The 26,053-nt window shown below is 44.1% G+C and overlaps 1 protein-coding gene across 1 annotated transcript in view; it reads right to left on the bottom strand.

The window, feature by feature from the left end:
• Positions 1-24,826, bottom strand: part of TEAD4 (TEA domain transcription factor 4) — a 59,870-nt gene extending 35,044 nt beyond the window's left edge. Inside the window, exons 1-2 of the mRNA XM_063321933.1 lie at positions 24,762-24,826; positions 24,337-24,415 (exon numbers count right to left, since the gene is read on the bottom strand). The gene's annotated coding sequence lies outside the window, so the exon portion shown is untranslated. The remainder of the gene's footprint in view (positions 1-24,336; positions 24,416-24,761) is intronic.
• Positions 24,827-26,053: the final 1,227 nt, after the last annotated feature.

Genomic DNA, 26,053 nt, shown 5'->3' with positions numbered 1-26,053 from the left:
TGCATGCAGCAATCCCTCGCCATCGGCCTAATGGGAAGCTCCAGGCTACGCAGCTCTCCACCACCCCTCAGCCTTTAATACAGTTTTTCAGTGCCTAAATTGAATGTCCTCATCAGATGTGTTTTCCCACATTACTGCCTCAGGCCATAGAAACGTAAGATAATCCATCCAATATGTACTCCTCCATATATGCATTAAAGGCTGCAACAGGAACAGCGCTGGGACTTGTTCTGGTGCTAGAGTTCTTGTTCCAGAGTTAGACTGATGAGAAACTTACAGAAATTGTTTACATTCAGTTTGGCTCGGAAATCCCGCGATCACACTGAAGCAGCTCCATATAGCAATACACGTCCTTCAGATGCCAGAGAGTGTACCAGATATAACACCTGAAACAACCAATAACCATCCTGCACGTCAGGCATGTCAAATTAACAGCTTACAGTCTCTTAGGACACCTGAGAAGGACCACGTTATACAAGCACAAACACTTTACTCACCAAGGCCCAGGTTCAGAAAAACACGACTGTTGAGGGTAGCACTGAAATTAACGCTTAACTATAACAACATCTTCCAGTTCCTGTGAGTCCCATTTCCACATTACAGACCCAGACATCTGCTAAATCCTTCCTTAGGTCAATAAACATCTTGTCTGCTCGTTTCAATAACTTCCAATAGCTGCGAGGTATCTGAAAGCAACTCTCAGCAGTGCTTCAGTGATATTGCCTCAAAGGATAGCAAAAACTTCAGCACCTCTCCTCCTCGTTTTGCAGCCACCTGCCTCTGCTGGCACCAACGGTAGTACGCTGTTTCTAGCAGATTTCTGCCCCAAGTGCTAATCTTGTGCACGTGCCCAGATGACAGGCTGACCAAGTACTCAAAGCTTCAGCTATCGCAGAAATTGGAGATAAAAGGGGTCCGTGAGATCCATGTAGCCACTTGCTGTGTGACCAGCACAGAACCACGCAGTTCTCAAGGCATCCGGACTGGTCTGGCATAGTCCTGTGAGGGGTTGTGACTACTTCACTTCACATGTAAGAACACACCAGGACCCAGGCCCAGCTAACTGACTGAAAATTCTGCTGCAGCTTCAAGGAGAGCAAAAGAACACAGAGACTGTTCTTGCGTTATATGAATACAGGAATACTGACTTTGTAAGTGGAATGGCTGCCACTTCACCAGTCTTCAGTTTTTGCCATAATAATTTGGAGTGCAGTCATTGCCCATGATTACTTTAAACCATCAAGTTATAGTTTCAGCTTAAATGAACGTCTGGCTACTGCTGAAAAAGTGTTTGCCTTTTTTCCCTAACTCTCTCACAAAATTGTTCCACAGGTCAGTTCAGCTCTCTAATCTGTCAGAAATCTGTCCAGCTCATTTTGCCAGAGTAGTTTGCTATCGGTTTAGCAAAGTAAAATGGATCAGCAAGAGGTCTGCTGAAAACTGAAGTTAGCCTAAAGAGTGGGAGCACAAAACTGGAAGCAGAGCAGAGGAGCAAGGTAACGGGAGTGGGAACTTCCTCTCTTCTTCTGCAGTGAACTGTTAGGTCATCTCACTGTTTCTGAAGGAGATATACTCTTAGTCTCAACACAGAACAGTTTGACACCATCCCAGCAGTAGCAAAAAGATGCCATACTCTGCAACAGGTGAAAAGAGAGAATGGACAGGAAAGCCCAGCAGAAGCGCAGTCTTCATAACTGGGTAGCTACCCAGGAACTGGTTTGGATAATAGCTGAATTCCGCCAACCTCATCAAATTTCCTTACAGTGGCTTGTGATATTTCCTCTCCTGCTCTCTTTCTGCTCATAACACTGGAGCAATTCTGTTCTACATTCTTTAAACATCTCTTCCCTGACTGTGTGTACAGTGTAAGTCTGATAGATAGCTGGGCAACCATGATTCAGGCAGTGACAGGAGAGCAGGAACAAGAGGATGACAAAACTATTTAAGCTACAGGGATACTTAAAAATGTGCGCGGATCCAGAAGAAAATTTGCAAATATCTAGGTGCTTCAGCTACCTTCTAGGTGAAAGCTACTATCTCTAGAATTGTCAAATCACTTTCCTCCAATCTTAGCCACAAAGGATCAGACTAGACATGAACAGTTTAAGTAGTGCTGGCACTGCCTCTGGGTACAGGAACAGATAAGATGACCTTCGAAGGTCCCTCCCAGCAGCATTTTCTATGATTTTACAACTAAAGATGATGATGGAGTTTTCCTATGCAGGAATGCTCATAATCCCCAGTCAAGGCTGAAGGCAATATTGTGCTAAATACCATACATGCACGTGTGTTTCCCTGTAATACTGTCATGTTTAGAAATAGGCCTACGTCTGGAGCACTTGCAGTCAACAACTTGGGTCATTCCTATTGGGAATGAGTACACTCCTGGCACTCCAGTTCACAGACTCCAATGCAAGCTCCTGAAAAGGGCTTTGCAATTACTGTACAAATCACACTTGAGAGGAAAGAGTGATTCTGAAAACATTTTTACACGAAAAAGTTTCAATGAAGACAATGTCATTTCCTGTTCCAGAAGTCAGAGACAGAGCACGACCATGCCTGTATATGTGCATGCAGTGGGCCTCTGGGAATTTGAAGGAGTACCCAGAAGATGGGTCACAAGTTCAAGGTGACAGCAACGAGGAACAGCTGCTGGCTATGCACCCTTCAGCAGCAGGTGTACCCAAGCCCCAGAGGTTTAACTCAGCTCTGCCAGTGACCAACAGACTTACAAGACCATCTGTTTGGGCACAAACTGCACACAGCCTTCCCAGTTTTGCTGCCCAGATCTTCATCATACACAGACAATACAGGGCTTGTTATGGATTAGCTAATGAGCAACTGTTGAAACCAACAGACAGCCCTAGGTCTCCTGTGCTCATTATCTGGATCCTACATGAATGAGAATACTGCCTCTTCTTTTAGCTGTAATACTGTCTTTTCCTGATCGAGCAGCTTTCCTTCACGTTGGGTCACCCCTTAAGGCACTAGAACCTGGAAAGGTTACACTGTCTTATACTGGTTTTGCTTAACATACGTATAGGGATACTTCAATAAAGTTTTGTTAAGTTATATTTCATACACGCCCTCCAGCAATAAGGCACGCCTTTGAAAGATACTTTAAAAGAGAGTTCATGTGATAGGTTTTGCTTACTTGCACTGTAGAAATAAGCAAGCTCCTTTTTTCCTATGCCAGGTCCCTACGGAATCTCCATATTGACACTTATCAGCTCCCTCTAGGTATGTGCAGCCCCTTGCTTGAGAAAGGCGATCACCCTTCTCTACCCAATGTCTGACTAATGAACAGAATTAAGACAAATTCTGAGAAAGCACTCCTTGTATTTATCTTGAAGGTTGCTCTTCCTGTTTTAGACCTGAGAAAGGGCCTCTGCGTCCACAGTCTCAAATTTATTCATGTCACAAAAACACACATAATATAAATCATAATACTAACAATTTTGAAAAAAACCTGCAGATATTCACAGTGGAAAGCAATATTCCGTCACCACCTAATGCTAATGCCCGCTGTTCTCCATTTCTTGTGTAAAATGAAAGCATGTTTAATCTAGAATCCACCTCACATCCATACAAAACACACATACATACGCACACCCACCACTCCTTAGGACTAGTTTTACAAATATATTCCTTAGAGTTTTGTCTGATACAATTTATAAGTCTGAAACAACAGCATTTCCAGTCTAACTGGGTACAGAAGAGAGATACCTCAGCACCGAGCACCATGCTGTCATGAAGCTTCTCCTGATACCCATCCTGTATTCCTTCTTTCTCTCCCATTAATCCTAGTCATGCTCACATGTTCCACATAAAATCCCTCTCCCTCCTAAATGTTAACACCCTTCAAATATTTTTAGACTGTTATTATGTGTCCCCCCACCCTCCACCTTTCAGTCATCGCTTAGCCAAGCTATGTATATTTAGCTACTTTAATCTTTCCTCCTAAATCAGTCCCTCCGACTCCCAGAGCTCAATGTTAAGTCTGGTACGCTCGTTGCTCTTCTCAGAACTCAACCCCTGTTTTTGAGATTTTTCTGGTTATGTGTTGGCAAAAACCTGTCCAGAAGAGGGCTTTACGTGTGCTTGTTTTAAGGAAAAAAGAAACTCAAGCCAGTGGACATTATTAATTTTCCTTTTCCATGTCTGATTTTTTTCTCAGGTTTTTAATTCAATCTGAAATTTTAAATGTAAATGAACATTTTGTATATGTAAGAGCAGATTAGCAACTGGAAATATTTGGATGTAATTGTGAAAGTATGCAGTGTTTTTTAAAATGTAAAAAAAAAAACAAACACAAAACCAAACCACTAAGGCTTTTTTACTAAACTTCTCAGAAAAAAAATGGAAGTGTGTAAAGTTATCCAGAAGCACAGGAAAAGCAAAACAATGACTTGCAACAAGGGAAAAGGTTGACAAATGAAACCGTGACAGTCACTCAGGTACAAGGCAGATGAATGGATGCAGCTACAAAGCATAAAGCTGGCTTACTAAACTAGGAATCCATTAAAGTGGCTGTGCTATTTACAATGCAAAAAAATTGACTTGCTGACAACATACCACTGCAAATCAACTCTACCTTGGAGAATTACTAAACATTTGAAACCTAGAAATGAAAAAGTCAGAGGAAGAACCAGAAGAGTGTTGCTTATGAAGGAAGTTACACAAAGATGATGAAAGCTCTGACTGCAGACGTATACAGTGAGAAAGACATAATTCTGCACAACATGCTTGGTTTTAAGCCTGACGGATAAAAATGGGACTACAAAGCTGATAAAAATTAAAAGGGACAGGAAACAGTATGTGCCCTTTTTTGAAACAACAGAATAAAGCCCCCCCAAAAAGTAGTCACAATAATTTTGGTAACATGTAATACACAATAAAACTGCTAATAGATTTCTGTTCAGTACTAAGTATGTTAAGGAAAGATGCCCCAGCCAGTACTAACTGCAACAGCAGTTTCCTGGTTGGTTGGCATTTCAAAAGTGGTAAATTCTTCAATAGTTCGGAAATGGTTGGAACTTCTGGAAAAATATTTCTTTTTATGTTTGCATGGAGAAAACACCATTTAAACTGACATACAGTTTAACTTGAAGAACCAAAAACTCGACTTACAAATAGGACGGAAGAAAAACAAACTTGACAAACTCCAGCAGAAGTTTAACCTGTTGCAAAGGTCTCCAGAAATCTAGCTTCATCTAGTCAACTGCAAAGGAGTAGAACCACAAAAAAGCAAAGTTGAAAGCTGACTCAGTGAAACAAAACCTTGACATTGAGCAACTCCAAGAATATCACACCTACCACCAGAAAAAGGAGATGAGGGAAAAGTCTGGATCCTGACCGATTGCTCACAAACCTAAGTTTCATCCATCTTCTAGTGTTTAAAATGGGAGATTAACTTTTGTTACCCAACTGTGGGATAAAGGGCTGTTCTACAGTTCACTAGGTCACAATAATGGAAGGGATAGGAACTGTAGAAGTATCTCTCTGAGGGATATTACAGCTGAAACTCAAATTTTGCAATTACTTCAGCTGGCCAGTTCAGTGTCAACTGAGCAAGCACATTCTCAGCATGTTCCAATTGCTTTGACGGAAACATCATCAGGTGAGATGCTAAACTAGATATAGAAAGAAAGCATTTGAAGACTGACACCTTGAAGATTTTCATATTTGTAATAGCTACCATGCTTTTCCCTCCCGTCAAGAAGTGGTGTTTATGAACTGGGACAGGCATTGTATGTTTTGTGCTTCTTTGACTTTATTTGTTTGCTTTTCAGTTTTACTTTTAGTGCCTTTTTGAGGTTGGGGAAAACATTAACTGATAACAGAACCCTTTGAGATGACGCCAATATTCTGCAGATTTACCTAGTCATTTCAGAACAGGGGTGGGAGGGACCACCTGTGACATGGTAGTTTTCGTCAGACTGATCTTTTATGCCAGCTTACTTCATGTTGCTAGCTCAAGTCTTTGCAGTTCACTGCCTGCTCCAGGTTTTAACTAGTAACATGGTTAACTATCCTTCTATCACTCAGCCTCTGAGCTTTGGACATCTTTAAGTATTTCCTATCAGACAAATTAGGGCTTCAACTCAGAAACAGATGGCACCAGCCTGGGAGATAGATGACTGCCCCTGTTACCTGAAATAAAAGCTCTCGAAACCAAAAGTAGTTTAGAGAGGAGATATTGCTTTATTTGATGTCGGGTGCTAGGGGGAAAACCCACAAATCTAGCACGCCTTATCGGGGACATTCACTCATTATTTATACACAGAAGATGCTCATAATTCCACCTACCTAATACATAACTCCACCTGGGCTTACATATTCATTAGGATGACCAAATAGCCTTTTTGCATCCGCGTGTTAAATTTTGCAGCATCAGCACGACACTTTTGCGCACGTATGAGTTCCTTGGTGGTCGTTTGGGTGGGGATACCCTTCCTCACATTATCCTTTTAAGGTATTGAGTCATCTCAGGACAGTAGAAGTGTACTGTAAGTTGGCCAACTTCTTGACGATGATAAGGATGTTCCTTGAAGTAGCCACAGCTCTGTCCTAATTGGTATAGGAGAACTTACTTGATGCACAAAAGAACCTTGAAGTGATTAACTACTCCTTGTTATCCCATCCTTGGCGATTAGCTACTGCTGGCTGTCTCCTCATTATCACTCTTTGTAACATCAGCTCAGTGACTAACTCTTTTCTCACACAGTAAGAAGGTTAGTAGGAAACAGGCAACAATTCAGTCAGCATATGGTTATAAACAAAGCAGAGGCCTGTCTCTGGTAACACCCCCAGCTGTCTGCTCCCCCTTGCTCAGCACAGAAATGGCTGAGCTGTTTGTAAACCCCCTGCTAAACTACTGCCTCCTACATAACAGCAATCTAACAAGCAGACACCAATTCTAGCTTCTCTTATAAAAAGGTCCTCCAAGCCATATGTTTGTGCAGCAGAAGTGAATGCTGTATGGCTAAGGCAGTAAGTAGCTCAGTTCTTCCAAGCTTTTACTTCTTCACTTGTAAATCAAGGCCCCCGCACTGTTTTGTCAAAATTAGCATCACTTACTAGTTACTGGTTTTTATTTCTCTGTCCTCAGTAGTGTTGGGAGACCTGCTCTATTTAACATCTCCATGCAAATCACACTAAGCTTTTTCCTCTCTTTTCTCTAAATCAGTACTGAAGATGCCAGGAGATGGTGACTCTAACACCAAGTTATGTGATTGCTTATTTGGTACAAATACTACAGATATTATTTCTCCCATGGAAAAACACAGCTGGAAAGTGTAAGAGCCAGATTTATAATATGGTACCCCCATAGTATTCCAGCAGGCAACACTTAAAAAAATGATCCTGCGGGAACTTGGTGGTATCAGAAGGCACCAGATAATAGGTTAATGGTGCTCTAGACTCACTGCTTCTAATGTCAACACAATGATTAGGAGAAAAAGAGAGCATCCCATATCAGACAGCTTTTTGTGCCTTAAGCAGGTGGTAAGCAGAGACTGCTGGAGAGGACAGTGAGCGCTTATACCTGGAGCCGTACTGTGGTATGAGCTTATTCAGTCAGGATGCTGCCTCCAGTAATGGAACATGTCTAGGAGGGGAAAAGATAAAGAAAAAAAAAAAAAAGAAGGCAGCAAAGGCATCAAGACGCAGATCATCAAGGTACAGAGAAGAGGCTTGGCTGACTTCCAGGTGAAGTAGGAATCATGTTCACTTAGCAATCAGCAGAGTGTGTTCTAAAAGGCTGTAAAAAGCAAGCCGACTTGGAAGAGGCTGGGGAACATGAGCATGAAGGCTGTGTACAGGCCGAAGCACAACTTTCTGTACAATTTTAAATGTAGTCAAACAAAACAGTGCAAGTTCTTCCTATTGGCTTTGCATACTTCAGCTTGTTGAACATGTTTACCACTACAAACTACTAACTTTAAACTGATAACAGGTTGCCTCACAACAGGTAAGTATATAAATTGCATATAGAATTCCACAAATCCTGGGACCTGGAACATCATACCCGGAAGCATAGTACCACACAAGCTACTCCTCAGTGGGAAACAGCGAAACGGTTCTCCTTTTGTGAAGGGAAAGGGGCACACGCAGTTCTCTGTAACACCTCGCTCCTTGGTTCATTGAGTTCAGTGCAAGTCAGCCACAGGACAGCTAAACAACCACCCCTTGGAGGCAGGGCCAGCTCCACATACAGCTTGTCCTGTTCCGTGAGCTGGCTCGTAAGGGGTGAAGATGAAATCAGGGACTATATTTATTCTCCCTGCCCGGTCATATCTTTCTATAGATCCCAGGCTGGGCCCCGCTTTCTTGGCATGGATCCTGGAGTCTAGTAAGCAAAGGAGGTCATAAATCAATGCCTCAAGTTCTCTCAGAAGCACATCAAACCAACCATCCATGTTGGGAACAGGTGCACTGAAGGCAAGCAGGGACACTGTCCCATTTGGAGTAGTGGGGGAGGGCGTGCAGGATTCATTTCTTCTCCCAGAGCCTAGCCTAAACTTTTCACCCTGCAAGTGGGTTATTTTACCTTCTGCAGATCCCCAGCGTAGTTAACTAGAGACTCCATTAAATACCAGTCCATGCTAGGTAAGGCCCCAACTAAGTCTTGTTGGTTCCTGTAGTCTATTCTACTTCATTTTTACTTTTGCTCTCACTCTTATTTCTTTTCTGGCCCATTTTGCTCTCTGCTATGACACATTCATTCCAAAGATGAAGTATTTCAGGGACTATGCAGAATGATTAGCAAATTAAGGCAGTCTTAAAACACAACTGTATTTTTTCACCAGTAATTTTAAAAGACACCTATCTTGAAAACTAGTGCAGACTTAACAGTGGGAAGGAGCATGTCACTAATCTATGCCTATGGGTGAATTTTCAAATAATATTTTGGTTTGAATAACATTTTAAGCAAGCATTGCTTCTGAAAGAAGCAGTCCTACCCTCACCTCAACCATGGCTGCTCATTCCCACTCTCCTCATCCCTTCTCTAAGTATCAGCACAAGTAGCTGTGCAGTGAAAACAAATCAGGGGGCATATCCAAATTAAAGTTCACTTTTTTCCCCTTTCTGGCTGTGTTGGTTTTAAACTGGATTAGTTCTCTAGTCGGTTCCATAGCACAACCACAAAAATGTCTGTGCCATCACAGAACAGAAATTGACGTCTACATCAGAATACTGACACTTGCTGAGCCTCACGGTGATCAGCCTCACTCAACATACATTGCTCTGTAGAGATACAATGATGTATGTACCCAGTAAAACCATCCATTGGAGATAAGGCTGCGTAAACAAGACCCCACCCATGCCCCCATAGTGAGAGCAATCTATTCCTCAGCTCAGTGAACAATGGCCCGATGGGTGGACAGAAACCTGCAGGATGACTTGTGAAGTGCCCCATATCCTTCAGGGCATGGTGCTCCCATGATGGAGCCTGCAGACACACAGATCTTAGGTAAACCTAAAAAAAGCAAACAGTGATTGGATAGAAAGAGGGCTGCCATCCGTAAGATCCTTGCTAGTGCTAGTCTGAGAAACAGTTTTAACGCCTTGGGACTTTTAACCAAATATTGTGCACTCTCAGCCTTTGCTTTGCTTTTTAGTCACAGAAGTACCAGGTGGCTTCTTCCAACACTGAGCTAGAAAATCCAGACCAGACCAGACAAAAATCAAGAGAGAAACTGTAACTGTGGAAGAGGTCAAAAATCCATTTCAAAATAATGTCTACCACCTAAAAAGTAGAGTTCCGCAGCAGCTGCAAGCCAGCGCTTCTCTGCATTCAGGGATGGGTAGCTAGCTAGCTGAGAAGAACCCACAGGTGAAAGACATCCGATAAGAAGGCAAACTACAACGAAAGGGAGCAGCCAGAGATCTGCTTTCTTCCCCTAAGATTTGAAGTGTACAAACTAGGTGTTTGCACATCGCCAGCAGAGCCATTCAAGGATTCAGGGGCTGACCTTCTGCCCTTTAGGGCCAGACACAGACCTTTACCTGTTAGAATAACAAGAACGTTGGAGATGGCAGCGAGAGACTCCATAAAAGACAGACTTAGTCACACCATGAAGTCATTATATGATATCTATCCAAAGATTAGTTCAGTAGCATGCCCAACTCTGGGATGTCTGCTGTTGATGCTCCCCTGAAAAAGACATCTATAATTCTTTTTGATCTGTGAATGTTAAAATCTTCACTGATTTTCCTAAATACAACTTGAAGCGACCAACTGCATCAACTTGGGATCATCTGAGAGAAAAGAGTTCGTTCAGAACATCATTTGGTACAAGGCAAGTGGCCTGCACGGTGCAGGTTGCCTGGACTGTTGTGATGTGCCCTTCCTTTCTCCTTACCATACATCTTGCCTTCGTCTGACAAGATAATCTTCCGCCGTCCACATGGTGGGTAGATGGCTAGCGCTTCCTGGAAGCTCTGCTCAATGTCCGGACTCCACACACCCTCAGCGTCATTGTCAATGGGTTTGTCCAAGGCCTCACTGCCCCCTGAGTCGTTGCTCCCCTCAGGGGAGGTGGGAGAACTCCACTCGTTGGAGGTAATGGTGCCAGCTAGAAACTCCAAGGTGCCACACGGAGAAGCAGACTCGGAACCTGTGATGACAAACACATCCCATCTGTCAGTTAGAAATCCTCTTCTCTAGGAAAATTTGGAGATTCTAAAGAAAAAGTTAAAAAAACCCTCAGTGACAAGGGTTTTAACTTCAAGATTACCTTAAACAGTAACTCAACCACGTGCCTGATTTCTATTAATGTTCGGATTCAAATCTTTTCTGCAAATCCTTCTGATAAAACAGCCTGCTCCCGTATCTCTTTGGTTCATTAACTCTCTATCACTTCCCAATTCTCCTCAGAGCTGTCTTCTTGCCTGTGCTTTTGTCTCCTAATTTCCTTCTCCCTCTGCTGTCATTATCTGTGTAACTGTTTTTTAAGTTTCTGAAGCACGCATACAGGGATTCAGTTCGTGTGAAAGACTATACAAAATAAAGCAGTGATGAATTATCTAGTCATCACCGAGTACTGGGCTTGAAATTTTCTTAGATACTGTTTCACTGGATCAGAGTTAGTAGTTGGTGTCATTTTTAACACTGACATTTCTTCTTCTCAAGGATCAGCTGCACTTCTAAAAAGCAATTCCTGGAGCCAGACAGTTTAATGCAATGTCTCCCGAATTGCAGCACTATATGCTGGCAGAAGCAGAAGGCACCGTGAGTAAAAGGATAAAGGCACTAGGTTGCAGGTCAAGAATCCTAGGCGCTTAAGCCTGTTTCTGCTGCTCATCTTCAGAGCGACCTTGGGCAAATGTGTTCAGTTCTCTGTGCCTCTCTGCTCCCTCATCCTTTACCAGTCTCAGGCTATTAGATTTGCCACTGGGCAGAAGCAGAAACCGGTTTCTCATTGAGCCTAAGCAGACAGCTGCTAGCTCTTGAAAACTACAATAAATTATAGTCTACTTATGAACACCTACAGTGGAGGCTGATGTCATTGAGTGGAGCTGCTGAAACACTCATTCAGAAAGCAGCTTCAGACCGTACAGACACTTCCAGTCAACCATACTGAGAACAAATGGCTTCTAAAAACACAGGTAATTTCTCTGCCTTAATCCCAAAACTGTTTGTTTACCTTTTTAATAGTTTTGTTAGCCGAGCCACAAAGAATGCAGTTAAAAGAGAGTTCAGAACTGCCCTGCTTATCACCACAAAGAATTGTGTAGCAAGAAAATCAGAATAAGGTTTTTTTGGCAAGAGCAACAGAATCATCAAACTTGCATTGAATAAGAGAGTAAAGAGAGAAGTCTCAGATACCAAGTCAAACTGTTGTCCCAAAGCTGGGCTGCTTACCTGGTGTGCAAGACACCAAGCCAAGACCAGCTCAGAAATATCACAGTGATAATATAAAGGAGAACAGAGGAGAAATTCGAGCATGGTCTACGTCAAAAACTAGCTACAACAAAATTTGTGCTGTGCCCTAGTTGCCAAATAGGCAAAGCAGGTCCATTCAGTCAACTTCAGAAGTTCAAAAATTTAGGGCGCATGGCTCTAGAAACTTTTCTGATATCAACTTAAAAAAAAAAAACATTACATCATACACTCCTTTTTAAGTGTCTGTTTTCTTACCTCTTTGGATTTCACGTTTACAAAATCTTCTCCAAGACCATAAAGACTAGATTTATTTATTTTTTTTTAATAAAAGCTGAAATTCTTAAGAATTTTATAATTTCAGAAGCTGAAGTTGTAAGAGTTGACAACCCTGGCTCTCAGAAGGTTCTGCTGCTCCTTAATGACTTTAGACAGCCGTAGTTACCTATTTTACGTCTCCAAAACTCACCGAAAGCTCAGGAAACAAATAAGACAACACTGGGAATTTGAGTAATTTCCAGACACAGTATACTTCTTACATCATGGTGCAGCATTTTAACAAGTTGTTCACATAGACATTTAGGAAACATTTAGAAAATACCATTTATTTCCATGAGAATGTTTGTAACACATGAATCACTAGATTGGCCTACCACTGTCCACCTGACCACTTCAGCCCCTACATTAGATTATTTCAATCGTCCGACCCATGCTGTACACTTGCAGAGCACGGGAAGAAAGAATAAAATGGGATGTGAGGAGGGCAGAAAGGGGAACTCACGCTTGGCCTTTACCACTGGGACAGACATCCCAAGCACACTGTGAATGGCACCAAAGCAGGCAATGTGACTTTAAGAGATCCTGAAGTGGTAACACTTGCTTCCCTCACCAAGCACCTACCACCAGTAAATCCCCTTTCACTGTCAGATGCTCAATAAAAAAAAGTTACATGTGTATTCAAGAGATTGTCCTGCTGGGGAATAATCACAGAGGAGTAGCTTTCCACAGGAGGACTCTGACAGAGAAGCAGGAGCTATCTGTTCCAGCTGTTCTTCTTTTGATATTTCCCCAAGCATCCCTAGACCCTGAAGATTGTCAAGGCCCTCTGTATTTAATGCACATTAAAATTTCCACAGACACAAGGCACAGGCTAATTTTAACTTAGGCTGACAGACTGAGAAATGGAGGAATTCAGAAAGACTACGGTGTGACAGCAAGTGTATTCATAATACCACCTGCATTTGGAAATGCAAGTCTCACAACAGCCAGCAAGCTCCACACCGAGTGAAATCATACTCTAACTGCTCAACTGTATGATTCCCAAAAGCCATGGTCACTGGAAGCTACAACCTCTGCTATCAAGCAGCGGAACATATGGCCATCATAGCCAGAAAAAGCACCTACTTTGAATCTAGTTATTTACATCTCCTTAAAGTGCATGCAGACACAGATGAATACCTAGCAGATGATTTCAGTATGGCATACTCTTTATGTTGGAAACTAAGCAAATATATCTGAAGTATAACTTCCCCCCTCTTCCTGCCTTGCATCTAAATCCTAGGAGCTGTTGCCTGATTGTTTCATGTTTTACAAGGCTTCACATCTGCACCAAGTGCCTTTGGTGACAAAGGAAACTGGGTCCTTTCTGATCTAAGCTCCAGAGTAAGTGGAGGATAAAACATGCTGTCCACAACGCAAGAGACAGAATATGCAAGCCTTATCTCACATTGGGACAAATCAAGGGGGACGCGGGACATAAGAGCAGTGAGGGAAGAAATTACATAAATCTTGAACTGAGTAGATACTTTTTTTTTTATTTTTGTGCCTTGACCAGCAATGTTAGTCCTATCCCAAGTTACAACTAGGTCGGCAGGCACCGAAATGTGCTATCGTGGCTAGTCCCAACTTTTCTACACCATGGGACCCGATTCTGCTTTCCCTTCTTGGCACTAAAGCTATTCCCGGTGGATGGTGAGAAAAGTGGAAGTGTACAGACTTTAAACTCAAGGATGTTTGGCCATCTCCAGCTGAAACCTCAGTAATCACCCAGACACTAACACAAATTGGCCTTCTTTTTGATAACTTATGAAGAAATTCCATAGACTGAAATGGCCATGAAAACCGTTATAACTCTGTATCTCTAATTCAGTAAGGTGCCAAGGGCTTAAAGGGCCTGCAAAGTTTTCTTAAATAATGTTGCTTAAATAGTAAGCTCCACATGCAATCCCAGGTGATACTCTGTGCTCAGAGACAATCAACAGTAATACAGGGAGACCTGGTCAGGTGCTGTCTGGTCTGTGGGTCTCTTCTTTGGCTGAACACTTCAGGCCTTCTGTTTCCAGCACTGTTGATCTGAACTCACTGGTGGCCGAAGTGACCATTTATTAATAGTCACTGGTGGCCATTTATTAAACTAAGCAAAGCAAGTTGTAGAGAAGCTGGGGGCTAAACTATATCATCAATGGCTTTATTAGTATGGCAAGTTGAAAAACTGTCAGCGGAATCACCAGAGCATTTTCCAGAAACATGCTAATGTTGAATGAGTTATTTATAAGACAGGTTTGAATAATATTCATTAGAAACTACTTTAACAAAATACAGATGTTTCTGTTAGCATCAAGCTTTCAGTTTGCTTCTGTTTCCCCATTCAATCAATAGTAGCTATACACATAGAGCTGGGTAACTTTAATGGTGTATTTAATGTATTACTGGTGCAGTCAATGTATTACTGAGTGTTCTAATATCACTAAATATTTTAGTGCTTGCAAATTTTTTTTTTTTTTTAAGTTCTGCCTGTGGAAGAGCTTGTAATCACAAAGCTTCCTTCTGATGTGGAGAGAATTTGATTCTGAAATCACTAAACAGACATCCCAATTCCCAGGCATGCTCAGACAATTCCTTCCCCATCTGAATCCCCTCCCCGGCCACAGTTCTTGGGATCAGAGGAGTCAGAGGATGTTGTCCCATTCTCATAACAGGAAGTTTTGCCAGAGGTCCCAGGCTTGGTGTTTGTTCTCTTCAGATTCCCTCCATTTGAACTTACACTCCTCTTCTTGGCTCTCATATTTCTCGTATTGTACCTTACGGTTGTTCTTATTCTGATCCCACACTTGTTTTATTGAGATTCGATTAACTACCTTTCTTTGTGCTGGATGGATTTTCTCCCAGGTTCAAAGACACGAGGCCCTCACAGCCCCTCCACCTCCTCACTATCTCTACTTCCTTCTTATGCTTCCCTCTGTCCAAACACTGTTTCTTATTCACGCTTGGTCCCTATTCTTTCTGCCATGGCCCATCTCCTAATGAGTCACTCACAAAAACAGGCTTTTGGGTCAGAGGAAAGCAAAACCGTGGAAAAAGCACAAAAATCTCTCAGCTCCAGCACCTTTTTTTAATTGTTCCGACGCTGGTAATTTCAACACTAACTCTCCTTCCTTTCACACATGGTATCTCATTGAGATTCAGAGATCCTGCAGGGCTAGACAGCTGCCAAGAGCCCGTCAGTGAGGTTTCATTGACAGGGAGCACATCTTTAACAGACTCCGTAGTCTGACACATCTGCTTTCTAATATCAATCCCTCAGTCATTACTGTTGGTAACAGCTCCCTCTTAAGTGTTTGTGGCAGCTGCTCAACACAAAATCATACTTTCCTGACGATCTGAAAAATTGCAGCCAGCTGTCTCCAGTTGTTCAGACGTCTTAGAGCTGCTCTGTCTGTCCAAAAGACTCCCCCCACTCTATGGCCGGCCACCCCCTTTCCCTGCTGGAATCGGTCTCAAGCACGACACACGACCAGAGATGTTCCCATTCACTCAGCCCTCCCAGGCAAGAAGACTTGCCAGCCGAGCCGTGTGGAGCCTGACAGTGCAGTTCCACCGCTGCTTCTGAGCAAGTCACCTAATTTTACCAAGGACGTCCCTTCATCCTTACTCTCATTTAATGGAACTGCAAGCTGTGGGGGCAGGGTCTGCTTCCCCTTACAGGTATTCCTGGATGTCATTGTAATGCAAATGAAAACAAACAATCCCGGTATTCACTACCTTGATAACATGAGCCAAATACTACTACTATAGAGGATCCAGACCACAACATTTTCATATCTGATCAGCAGTCAGAGAATTGCAAAAAAAAAAGAATCAGTTCAGCCAGAAGAGCAGATGTCCTGCTGCTCAAACTGCTACTTTAGAGTAGTTTATAACAATAATAAAACCTGGAGACAGCAACCACCAGTCAGTTACTTCCATCCAGAACACACTAACAAACGAGCTTACACAATGCAGTCGTACAAGGAGATTCAGCTTTAGGAAAGCAACAGTTTGGAATACTACAAAATCTATTGCACAAGGTACAATGGAAGATAGCATTCAAACTTACCAGAGGGAGGAGGCTGGGAAATTCTACGGGACACTACAATAATAGCTCAGTTCCTCTGAAAGAACGAGTGCAATCAGTAGATGAGTAGCTCCAAGAGGAGTGCAACTCAAAGGCTGCAGGAAAAAAACCTACAGGAAAAGGTGGGAAAGCAGCTATTCAACAATAACTAAGGTCTGTCAAAGCTTGCAGACAAAAGAGGACAGAAATCACGAACACGTTTACAGGGTCTGTGCAGAGCCAAATAAAGATGCAAGACTAACTAGCACTGACTGAACTGTATCTAGGAAGATAACAGCACTTGTGTAGCACCAGCCAGCGTGAGTTCCTCAGGAGCTGCACTCCTGTCATTCAATCAGCCTGGAGCAAGACCCAGCGACAGTGGAGATGGGTGGGTGCAGTTCACAGAGCCTTTTGGGGGGGCTCCATTCAAGCACTAACATAACAACTTAGGCCCTAAGTGGTGACCTGGCTACAATCTCACCTTTTGCCCTGGGCCTCCTGCAATCCCTGAGCAATGCTGGCTATTCCCTGTGAATATCCCTACGCACCCAGGACACCGAAGTAATGCTGCCTAATCCTGTGGATAAAACCAGTTAAGGTACGTGTTACTTGCTAAAGGTGAAGCCAAAGCTCTTAACATATTGTCAACCGCACCAGGCAAGGAAGAAAAGAGAACTGAGATTTCCCTCTGGGTATTGGGCAAGGTAATATAGGCTGCATTGCGAGATTTTTCTCTCTGTCTCACCACTGAATAATACCGGTTTACAAAGGAACAAGCACTACTAGCCTCAGATCATATCCAACATAAACTTGGGCTCCAGCTGAATGCTTACCACACTGCCTAGCACAAAATTAAGCTTCGTTTGCTTGCTACGCTGAAACTGCCTGCGGCAACTGCTGTTCAAAAGGCACCTGACTTCCTGAGCAAAGCAAAACAACACGTAAATTATTGCAGTAGCTGAGCTCTGACTGAAACAGAGAGAGGATGTAGTGTCCAGCACAGTGATATAAATCAAAACAAGGAGAGATGAGAACTTCTATCCCTGCAGCCCTGGATAATTCGGTCAAACAGGATGTGATGAGATAAGGCTGTGTGTGGCCTTGCACACCACCCAATTAATTACATTTGTGATAAAGGAAACAGAACACAGAGCCTTGCTTGCCCTAAAGAGGGGAGGGAAAAAAATACCCAACCCAACAACAACAAAACTTAAAAGGCTGGTTCTGCTCCCGCTAGTCTAGGGGTGGCCAACTTGGGAATTGAGCCTGAGCCACAGGCAACTCGTGCACAGCTCCCACACACAGGCTACTTCACAAGGCCACCAGCCTTGCACTGACAAAGTGACTACTGCGTGATTTACATCTCAGCTGGGAGAGAAAAATGAGCCAGCAAGGGCAGCAGAGATTGACACTGCCAGGTTGCCCTGGGACTGAGCCACACACTAGGCTGGCCACAGCCCTCAAAGGAACAGTGCAATTCCTGGGGAGTCACTGTTATTTCCCATGCGGGAACTGCTCCCAGAGCTCCCATTCTCCTGACTTTCCAAGACACGTGGCGTGTGTTTCACAGCTTCCCAAACAGATGAAGGTTGTGGCAGGGTGAAAATGGTTAGCCACTCTTGTGCTAGCAGCAGCAGTCGCCAGGAGTCATTCCCAACAGGCACAGAGCTGGTTAGAAAGCAGTGAACCACGGGGCTATCGCAGAATCACCAGTAGTGTTAGCTAAACATGTTTAAATCACAATTGTCCCTTCAAGTATACACAAGTGTAGACACTGACTGATAAAAATTACTTGAGTCATAGCAAACCAAGCTAGAGACAGAAATAGATGATGCTTAGCATCTTTCCAAAGAGTATTATTCCCTTAATTATTAAAGGGTATGGAACCTTTAATAGCAACCTAAAAAAGTCTGTCTCCTAAACCCTCTGAAAGTCAGCTGTCCTGAAAATTTCACCATTAGACTCAAAAGCCCCCCATCTTGCCTATAGAAAAAATTATACCACAAAAACCTAAGCAAACCACCCAATGACAAAATCAGACTGGGGGCAAAATCCAGACAAGAATTTCAAGACAAGAAGAGGTGAACTTCAAAAGTAATTTGTGATTGCAAGTAGCGTGACTTCAGAGGGGCTCATGTCTAACCCTGGAAGTCAGGCGTCTTTTCAGTCTCTCCTGACAAGTAACACGAAATTGAGAGACTCATTATGTCCATTTTATGATATCCAAATCAAATTCTTATTTCCTAATCCTGCTTCCTGTTCATGACATCTCTCAACCTCTTGTCTAGGACTCAAGGGTAGGTGTCCCAAAAAAACACTCAGAACTGTGACATACTTAGCTTCCGTGATATTAATGGCAGAATTTCACATGAACTCAGGCAGGAGACAGATATTTGCGAATCTCACCCAAAGCAGTGAAAATGTTTAGCTCCAAAACTATACCCAGTCTGCAAGAAAAGAAATAGCTGAACCTGGGCTAAGAGGCTTACAACAGAATAGACAGAAGCACTGACCACACAACCCACAGACACAGCCAGATTTCTGCATTTGCAGTGCTTGCTGGTGACCTGTGTTGCAGGCATGACCTGCCCAGCCAGGGCTAAGCCCTTTACTAAAGCCTCAAGACAAAAGCAAACCACAAACAGGCAGAACAGGTATATAAAATGGGACCTCAATTCAGTCATCCAATTAAGCATGTGCCTTGATTTTAGTAGTAGTTAGATGGCAGCTTAAAGGTGTTTGATACTTTTGATAAACCAACGCCTGAGTAAAGTGAAGAACAACCACGAAACATCTATGTCATACGAATGAACCCTACTCATGGCTACCAAAAAAAGCCACACCGTCTTGGAGTATTCAGAAGCCATTCCAGCTCAGTTTTGGAGTACATGCCCCACCTGGAACATGCAGTAGGTGAACATTCAATGCTTACAGCTAAGATGATCGCTTCTTGAGGGCTGGCACTGAGGAAAGTCCACCTGATTTGGTTTTCCGTAAAGGAGTTTGAAATTACCTAGCAGACAAACAGACACCAGCCATTTTAGCCAGATTCCAGTTCTCCTACCACTTTGATACAAGAGACAGTAGGGCCGTCTTCAACTCAGATTAGTGTAATTTTGAGGTCAGAACTCTTCCCTCTCAATTGTGGCATAAACACACTGTCATTTCTAAACTGCTAAACATATAGGGACTTCACAGAAAGCAAGTGAAAAATCATGAGAACCTGTAAGTACAACCACAACCAAATGGGAAACACTAAGCAAAAAAAGAGGGGAAAAAAAAAAAAAAGAAATGCCAAAAGCTGAAAAACACAGGTTAAACTTGCCCCCAGATATTACAGGAAAGCACGAACCTTCCGATTTATCTCTTTGCCCTTCCAGACCCTTCTCACCAGGAAGGTCAACAGGTTATATACCTTCTGCTGGATTAATCTACAGGAGAACAAGGGCAACTAGCCAAGCAAAACTAGACTCTTAAAGGGACACAGACAGCCACAGACTTGTCTCATTTTTAAAACCTGTTCTTACGAATAAAACCTGTGACCAAAAAAACAGTGGAAAGAGATGCTGCTTCGCTATTTTTCAGTTAGCTTACCGGGCGGATAGAAACAGTGATTTACATTGTTTTCCCCGCACAGTTATTTTCTTCCGTTTGCATTGATCCTTCACAAACAAACAGGGGTAGGGAAATAAATAGTATTTTATTTATTTATAGACAGATAAATAAAAGATCAATGAAAGTACTTAAAGAAAATCTTCTTATGCAAACCTCTCTCTTACACCTCCCCTTTTTTTTTTTCCCCCTAAACTGACAAGATTTTCAAACCAAGAGAGCCTCTCAAAATCCTGCTAGTCTGGTATCAGTAAGCTTTATTTCAAGGACCTGCTATGGAGAAGTACGATCAGGTAAGATGAACATAAGACACATCAGCAAATCCTCCTTTCCATTTCAGTATCCACCTGCTCAGTGCTCTCTTGACTTTTCCTCCTTCAGTTAAAGCAGTCCTGGTAACAAGACGTTAGACTTTGTCTGGACATCTGTCATTAAATGGCTACCATACTGGTTGAAGGGGTGCACTTTGAGGACTATGCTAATTTATTTTCTCTTTGGCAATAGCAAAGCAGATGCTTCAAAGGCTTATTTCCAGGCTCTAAAAGCCACTGGCACTCACATCCTAGAAGTACAGCAAAGTAAAACACCTACCCTTTGGCAATCATATTCTAACAAAGGTAAGAACAAGGTAATTATAAACATACAACAGAACAGAAAAACAGAGCCAGTGACTCAGCCAGTGGCACCAGGAACTGGAAAACCTGCCCCTCCCTAGCAGGAAGACGTCTAATTCATATAGTGTTAAAAAACAAAGGGGAGTGACTGCATCATCTCCAGAAAAAGGAGGACCCAAGGGGTAGGAACAACACCAAAAAAAAAAAAAAACCACCCAAAAAGCGAAGAACCCAAAACACCACCTCCAAACTGTTTCTAATAATCTAGTCTCAGATCTTGCAACCAGCTCCACGCAGGCAAATTCCTGACAAGGCTCTACAAAGGAACATGTTGGGCATTTATTTAGCATGGTGGTGGACATAATGCAGAAGTTGGAGAGAGAGAGAGAGGAGCATACACTACTGTAAATCTTGATAAACTTGATTGCTCTTCAAAGGAGGGCAGAATTGCCATGAAGTTAGGGAATGAAAAGAATATAGTGCATGACGTAATAGGTTTAGATTTAGAATAGCATTTGCGACTCTCCAAGGAAATCATAGCTGAAAAATTACTTCAAATTGGCTTTGGTGAGTACCGGTCATATTATTAGAAAATTAACTAACGGCTTCAAAACTAAGCGGAACCAACAGGTACAGGGGGCATTTACTGGGTTGCTGCAGGGATCTTTGTCTGTCGGGATTTCTTTGACATCTTAATTAGAGATCTAAGGCCGAATAAAGGGAATGATAAGGAAATCTGAAGGTGATACAGAATGAAGTCGACAAACACCAGTGGATGGAAACAACTCAAAGGCATTCAGACAGCTCAAAAACAAACAAGAGAAGCAGCAGGGACAGATAAGACTATGTGGAAAAAGTAATGCAAAGAAATTGCACAAACAACAAAGGCGGGGGGGGGAGGGAGGGGGAGATAAATAAAGGAAAAAGCCCTGCCAGAAGCAGGAGCTAAAGACATGCAAGAGTGAGTATGCTGAACAAATAAGAGAGTTGTCTGCAAAGCAAATACTTCTAGAAAATGTAACTTTTGTCTGCTCACGCTCAGGTATCACTTCAGGCAACAGAGACACAAATCACCTCCAACACGTGGAATATTAGATCTCGTTCTGCATAAGGAACACAGACAAATTGAAGAAAGTGAAGAGTATAAAAACCAATCATTACGCTTAGAATAATAGACGTTGAAAAATATTAAAAGTTTCATCTTATTAGGAGATTGTAAGAACTTAGAAGGTGCAAATGCAGAGAGAGAATAAGCAATCATTTCACAGAAATATACACCAAGGCAAAAACTGTTGCAGTAGAGTAAGAAATTTTTTCTGACATCAGGCAAAAAGTTGCACAAGAAAATCCCTGGAAAATCCACTGCATAGCATTTACACAAAAAACCCAAATAAAACAACAAATGAACAAAAGAACAAATCTGAGCTATAGGAAAGTATAACAGATCTTTAAAACAATGAATATTTGCTTTCTTAAGATACAGTTGTGGATAGATAAGACAGAAAATCATTTCACTATCACAGGAGCGACTGTAGACATGGTCCAAGGAACTACTTAAGGTGGGAAAAGATGGCAACGTTGCTAAGAAAGTATCCCTTCTTCCCCCGCTGCCCACCTCAGAGTAATTGCACATCCTTCTGCAGACACACCAGCATTTATGTGACCGTATGATTAACTGGACTGGAGAACAGATGTGGCTGAAAACTAACTTGCTAGAAGAGGGTGTTACTTTTCGTTTGGATCAGCCCCCTGGGCCGGGTCAGTAAACAGCAGTGCCAATACCCACGCCAGCAACAAAGAAAAGAGGTGTGACAAGTACAGAAATGGACAGCTTGAGGTCCTGTCTACAGCAGCGCCAGCCTAAAGTCTTCATGGACCTGCTGCTTGAGTTATGTTGTGACAGAACCAAGAGCTGAAAGATACAATTAGAAAAAGTCACATTTTTCCCAAGGAAAGTTGTGAATGAGTATAATATCACTCCGAAGAAATATGCAAGCAGCATCTATTGTAAACTGTACTTTTCAGCAACCTTCTCAAAACTCTACTTACTGTATTCAAGCTCTGTGAAACAAATATCTGAGTACGAAAACCAACAGCAACTGTGATTTTATTTTAAACCACAAGAAAGATCCAGTGACATGGAGCCCTTCTCTTCAGCACTTGGCAGTACTACTTTCATACCATTGTACCACAGATGTTCTGTAATACATTAACATTAAAAAGCTTACCACAGTAATAAGCTAAAATACTTTAATGCCATCAGTAAAAAAAAAAATCCAAAAGACGTAGGAGGAACCAAGAGAATGGAGAAATTCCTAACAACCATTCACATACACACTAATTGCGCCAGAGATCACCTCTGAGAGGAAACAAAGAATGAGCTGATACTCCAGTTTAGAGATGACAGACTTTGTTGCATGCTCAAGTTTGAGGGAACCATCCAGACCGGGGATTTAGGAAAATTCCGTAATGTGACTGAACCCAACTCCCTAAAGAGAACCAGAGAGTTCCTCAGCATCCAACAGCCCTAATAAAGAAGCCCCTCTGTATTCATTACAGCACAATCCAGCCTCTTCTCTGGCATAAGAAACAGCTATCAAGACCAAAAGGCTTTAACCGCACAGGTGACGGCACGGCAGCTTCAACCCTGCCCTAGCACTTGTCATGTACCCAGTCTGCTTTCCCTCTAGTTCTGTTCCTCTCGCTCCTCCCTGTTACTCTATGCCCTGTCCCACTGCCCACTGCCTTCTGCAGGTGAAGAAACAATAAAACCTCTTATATCTACAGACGGATGGACAGACAGATGAATGAATGCTCCACTCACTTCGCACACAGACAGCGCGATCAAGTCTAGGGGAAGCCGATGTGTTCTGAGTAATAGGAAACAAGAAAAAAAATAATCACCTTCCCTTTGCAGAGGATTCGCAGAACTCAAGGTTAGAAAGTAACATGAGTGTAACTTCAGGTTAAACAAAAGCAAAAAAAAAAAAATTGGTAGATTGGTTGTGGTTGGGGTTTGGTCTATATGGGGTTTTTTTGGGTTTGATTTTTTGGGTTTGGTTGTTTTGTTGGGTTTTTTTGGGTTTTTTTTTTTTTTTTTTTACTTATATATGACCATTCACTACAAAGTACTTTACAGAAGTTCTTAAAATACGCTGGATTACACTCCTTCCCCCTTCTACAAAAAAAAGCCCTATCTTCAGCATCCCATGCAAGGAACCATTTAAACGGAATTATCTGCATAAGATAAAAGATTACTTGGCAACGTGTTTTGTTTGGGTTTGCTTTTTTTTTTTTTTTTTTTTTTTTTACTTTAAATCCTTTCCAGGGGCATGCCACCAAAACTCAACTCTAACTTCAGACTAACTGATCTGGGAAAACAATATTGCCTCATCTTTTGGAAAATGCCCTGTAACAACCCTCACGCCTTCTCACGGATGGGTTTGCTTATGATTTTTTTGTTTTGTTGTTTTCCCCCCAAATCATCTTTCGTAATTTACATTAAAGTTTATTACAGAAAGTACTGATCCTTCTCTCCACCCTCCCTCAAGAACATCTCTACAAACGCTACAGAAACCTATATTTTTCCGTTAAAAGTGCTAGCAGTTTTCCGCCTATGCGACAAGCGACTGAGTTCCCCAAGTACCGGCGCCGGCAGCCCCTTCCCGACGGGAGAAGCCGCCGGAACCTCCATTGAGGATGTTCCCATCGCTTCTTTTGTACACTTGTGCCTCCTCTGTCGCACACGAGAGGGGCTCCAAACCCTCCCTCGCACCCCCTCTGCTGCGGGCACCCGCACCCCTTCCTTCACCCCGCGCGAAAGCCATCGCGAAATAGCCTGTCCCGACCTGAGCGAGGCAGGAGCGGCCGTTGTTCCGCAGGGGCGGCGGGGACCGGCTTCAAATCCTCCTTCTGCTCCAGGACGTTCTGCCAAAAGAGCGGATAAGGGCTGTTACTGCGCGCCTGCCCCTCGCTCCCGCCCGATCCCCACCCCGACCCCGCAGGGAGCGTGGCGGGAGCGGGCGGGTCAGCTTCTCGCTCAGCGTCGCCGCTGCCGAGTCGGAGAGAAAGAAAAGTTGCCGGGGAGCCGCGGCTGCCCTCGGGGCGGCTCCGGGGTGGGCCCTCGGGGCTCCCCCTTCCTCAGGTCCCGCAGCATCGGGGACGGAGCGAACAATGCTGGGCCGGGAGCTCCTGCCGGGCGGGGAGCGGAGCGGGGCGGGGGGCGGGTCAGCCCGGGGCGGCGGGAGCGGAGGCACAAAGCGCACAAACTCACCTGAGGAGCGCGAAGCGGCCGGCGGGGCGGCGAGGAGGGGGCGGCGGCAGCCGCGGCCGGGCAGGAGTTCGGGAGGAAAAGGGAGGGTTTTTATTTCCCCTGGAGTTTGAAAGGAGGAAGTGAGGAATGCGAGGAATGAGAGTTGGTATGAAACGAACGCGGCCGAGGGAGGGGACTGCCAGCTAACGCAGGGGCTGGGACGGGGCTGGGGAGGGGACTGGCGCGGGGGGAGGCGAGAGAAAGGCTGAGGCTGAGGCGGAGTTGGGAACAAAACCCGGCGGGGCCGGGCGCTCCCCGGCCGGGGGCCGTATGTGACCGGGGCGGAGGGAAGGCGGGCAATGGCCGGAAGAGGGGGCCCGCACGGGGGGGAGCGGAGGAAGGAAACTCCGGGCGGCCGGGGGGGAGCGGGGGAAGGGGGCGGCGGCGGCGCGAACGGCCGGGACGCCGCCGCCTCTAGGAATCGGTGAGGGCGGGCGCGGCGCCCGGGCGGGGAGAAGTTGGGAGTCCGCGGCCGGGACGGGCCGGCCTCAGCCGGGGGAAGAGCCCTGGAAACGGCGTCGCTTGCCTGGTGCTTTCCCGGGGACGGGACTCCGGCGCTGCCGGGATTCGGCGGCGGCCGCCCAGCAGCCGCCCGCTCCGAGCGCCGGGTGAGGGGGCTCCGCTCCCACGGAAGCCGTCCCCCCCGCGGCCTGGCACAGGGGCATGGCTCCCCGGGGTAGCCCCTTCGAGCCGGGCGCAGCCCGCTGACAACACCTCTTCGAAGCCCCTTAGGGATGTGTGATGTGATTTCCACCCAGCGTAGCTGAGCCACTGCAAAACAAACCGACCCCAACGCTGCAGAAGCGGTCGTAACAGTTTAATTGTCCCAGGAGCATCCCAGAAAGTAAACTACTCACTTAACAGCAAAGGGATGTCCTCTGTGGCTTTCCTCAATCGCTCTGCAGGTAATGGACCTTAAACCGGCTGCTCTTTTTCTGTGGAGGCTCAACACATCCCTTCTACCCCTCCGCCTTCAATTCCCCGTCCTCATCTGCAAAGCACGTTCCACGACCCATCACTACATTGACAACGCACTGTGGCTCCAAGCACGCTCTGGCACAAAACTGGAGCAACCACCAAAGTAGGCAGTCCCAGCTTGGTAGCAGTCCTTTATTCTCCCACGCCTGTCAGACTTGCCTTGTGGCAGGTTGGTTCGAACTAGGTTTGATCGCTGGTCTGGTTCACTATGAAGCCGCTCTTTTCCTGTCCATTCAGCTTCAGCTCTCAGCTAACCTTCCCTGTATTGCATCTGT

This window comes from Chroicocephalus ridibundus, unplaced genomic scaffold, assembly GCF_963924245.1.
Source record: "Chroicocephalus ridibundus unplaced genomic scaffold, bChrRid1.1 SCAFFOLD_37, whole genome shotgun sequence".
Lineage (NCBI taxonomy): Eukaryota > Metazoa > Chordata > Aves > Charadriiformes > Laridae > Chroicocephalus > Chroicocephalus ridibundus.
Note: the sequence above shows the minus strand (reverse complement) of the source record. Positions and strands in the feature narration are given on the sequence as shown.